Consider the following 3,937-nt stretch of genomic DNA (forward strand, 5'->3'; position numbering starts at 1 on the left):
TAAACACATTTCACAAATGGTCTCATACAAACAAATGCACAGCCATGATGCTTTATGTTTTACAACTCATTATAGTAAAATATTTTTAGCAAGTAATATTCCCACCAGGATTGAAGATCTGTCCAACTGTTTTTGAGTTACCTTGTCTACACACACATACACAACACACACACACCCCGCAGTGAAAACAGTACTAAAAGTTAGTGAGAAATAAATACTTCTGAATCTAAATATACTCAACAAAAATATAAATGCAACACTTTTGGTTTTGCTCCCATTTTGTATGAGATGAACTCAAAGATCTAAAACTTTTTCCACATACACAATATCACCATTTCCCTCAAATATTGTTCACAAACCAGTCGAAATCTGTGATAGTGAGCACTTCTCCTTTGCTGAGATAATCCATCCCACCTCACAGGTGTGCCATACCAAGATGCTGATTAGACACCATGATTAGTGCACAGGTGTGCCTTAGACTGCCCACAATAAAAGGCCACTCTGAAAGGTGCAGTTTTGTTTTATTGGGGGGGATACCAGTCAGTATCTGGTGTGACCACCATTTGCCTCATGCAGTGCAACACATCTCCTTCGCATCATCCGTGAAGAGAACACCTCTCCAACGTGCCAAACACCAGCGAATGTGAGCATTTGCCCACTCAAGTCGGTTACGACGACGAACTGGAGTCAGGTCGAGACCCCGATGAGGACAACGAGCATGCAGATGAGCTTCCCTGAGACGGTTTCTGACAGTTTGTGCAGAAATTCTTTGGTTATGCAAACCGATTGTTTCAGCAGCTGTCCGCGTGGCTGGTCTCAGACGATCTTGGAGGTGAACATGCTGGATGTGGAGGTCCTGGGCTGGTGTGGTTACACGTGGTCTGCGGTTGTGAGGCTGGTTGGATGTACTGCCAAATTCTCTGAAACGACTTTGGAGACGGCTTATGGTAGAGACATGAACATTCAATACACAAGCAACAACTCTGGTTGACATTCCTGCTGTCAGCATGCCAATTGCACGCTCCCTCAAATCTTGCGACATCTGTGGCATTGTGCTGTGTGATAAAACTGCACCTTTCAGAGTGGCCTTTTATTGTGGGCAGTCTAAGGCACACCTGTGCACTAATCATGGTGTCTAATCAGCATCTTGGTATGGCACACCTGTGAGGTGAGATGGATTATCTCAGCAAAGGAGAAGTGCTCACTATCACAGATTTAGACTGGTTTGTGAACAATATTTGAGAGAAATGGTGATATTGTGTATGTGGAAAAAGTTTTAGATCTTTGAGTCCATCTCATACAAAATGGGAGCAAAACCAAAAGTGTTGCGTTTATATTTTTGTTGAGTGTATGTTGTTTTTGTAACCAAATAACACCTCTTAAGTGATTTACAAGACATCTTAAGGATGTAAGCGAGCACAACCCGGGAACGTGCATTAGCCAAGTAGGTCAGGTTACAGTTAATCTTAAAACCTCACACATGAAGGAAAAGACAATATTTACAATTGAATGAATCCCCCCCCAGGTAAATGTTTTCTTCATTAAAATGAGCTGCAGTTTTGCAACATGCCACATAAATAAACCTACATTATAATGCTTGGATTTCAATAGAAACTAAATTTTGTCAGTTTTGTGAAATTTGAAAACTCACACAGTTTTAATTAACAGGCACAACATAAAATAAGGCACAGGCCTCTGTGCTAAAATACTTGTTTATCAAACCTTTTTTAACAGTGGAAAAAGTACAACCCGTGAGTGAGTACTCCCTGTAGAACTTTAAATATATCACCACCAATATGTGTAAGTAATCAAACGTGACAATTTAATGAGTGAGTACTCCCTGTAGTTACAGGGTTTAGAAAAACACTGAGCTCATTTCCAGCTCGAGTGCGGGAGCAGCAATGATAGCCATGAATCAACAGTTTGTGATTAAAAAGGAATTTACATTTACAAAGTTATCATAGGTGAGCAGAACATTCAGAGGTCTGATGGATAACCATGTCTTGATCTGGCGAGAGATGTGGAAAAAATTGACTCCTTCAGCTGCTGAAGCTTGTGTGTCCGTGGAGAACATCAGAGAGCTTGTCAAAAGAACATGTAGGTTATTAAGATGCATCATAATTGTTGTTACTGTTAAAATCAGGAATCTACTAAAGCGTCACCCCCTGCTCCTGAACACAGCTGTGCTGCGTGTTTTCCACGTGTCCCTACTTTATACACACGAGTGATTAACTCTGGAGTGTCGAGCTCCTGATTGGCTGAACACATCTGACTGAGTTGGTCAGCTGTGTGTGGGGCTGGGAGCAGGGCGGGGCTGCTCTCAGAGAGCAGGGTTTGAGAGCCCTGATGCATCAGTGCCGCGTCACATCATGGGTGCTGCTGCGCTTTCACATATCACAAAAACACTTAGCTGAGAAAGTGTTGTAGTTTAGTGGTTTGCTCTGCTGCTGACAGGAAGTGCACCACATAAATCCAATATGGATAACTCTGATTCCTGAGGGTGCTTCACAGTAAAAGCATTTTAAAGGGGAGGTTTTTTTTTGTTTGTTTGTTTGTTTTTTAGCTTGGGCTGTATTTTTAGATGTTTTAGGACTCAGTTTTTCACTCAGGATAAAAACTGTTTTAATTAGTGCACTATTGAGTTAGGACTTTACATGGTCACAGGCTAAACAGGTGGGCATTTCCACGGTAACACAGTTACAATAACAACAAAATCTGGCAATATTTTAACTTGCTATTTAAAAATATGCTCTGATTGTAATTCCATTACTGTGGAATTACCCAGCTGTACATTGTAATTGTTTGGGGCAACCGAATTGTGTGTAGTAGCATGGAGAAGATTCCTGCATGGTACACACGTGCATGTTTTACGTCAGCAAGTGTAGCTAAAGAAACCTTTTAAAATGACTGATCATAGCGTTAGCATCCTACATTAGCCTTCTTTTGTTTTGTTGATGCACTAAAGTTGGCTCAGAGTCATTACGATTCCATTGTCAGTGAGCGGGTTCGTTCCTGTTCAGCAAAACAAAGACACGAGTGCTGGGATGCAGATACAGACAGTTCTGTAATTTAGGCAAATTTTCAATAAATACTGAAGAATCAGCAAAGCAGTCTATGATTTAGAAATATTGCATGTGCCTAAAACATAAAAAAAAAAAAAATAAGTAAAATGCGTGACTGGTTTGGATCTTTTAAAAATATGTAATTTTCTTTTGGACAAAATACATTGTTTATTTTAGGTTGTCCTACAAACATGATTGGTTGATAATTTCCATTTTTTTTTCTGTTGAGGTCATTTGTTGATCTGTCTGCTTTGTTCTGCACAGGTCAAACAAATGTCTTTATACCCAGATAACTGAAACCTGCCCTTCTAAACTTAAATTTTACATTACACATGTGAATTATTACATATACCAGAACTATCTGGATGGACTCTTACATCAATTTCTTAAATTCAAGGTTTTATTTTTATGGCTCTTTACCTCAGTCGTACTTTCCTGCACTCGACTGGCCGCCACGGTTTTAAGTGGAATCCCTATAAACATTATCACATGTATATAACGCAGACAGTTTACATAGTTAAATAATATCCTTTAAAGAAAATGTTCTGTGAAGTGTCATGAAGGAAAACTCAGTTATCAGGAAGCGTGGGCATTTATTCCATCTGTTGATGTTTGGAATGTTCCAACAAAAATGCACTTGGTCAGTTCCTCAGCCATAGAACACACACACATTCCAAATAATAGATTTTCTTTTCATATCAAACAACAGTTCATATCATCAGTAGTATTTATAAAGGTTTATATTTTAAATACTTAAACATTAGATTCTTATGGCTGTTGGGATCTGAAGCAGCTTCCAGATCTCCCTGAATATGCTGGTAAACTTTGACAAATTGTTCGTAGGCATGCGATCTACAGTGGTTGTAAAGAGCATG

The sequence above is a fragment of the Thalassophryne amazonica genome, chromosome 17 (genome assembly GCF_902500255.1).
Source record: "Thalassophryne amazonica chromosome 17, fThaAma1.1, whole genome shotgun sequence".
NCBI lineage: Eukaryota > Metazoa > Chordata > Actinopteri > Batrachoidiformes > Batrachoididae > Thalassophryne > Thalassophryne amazonica.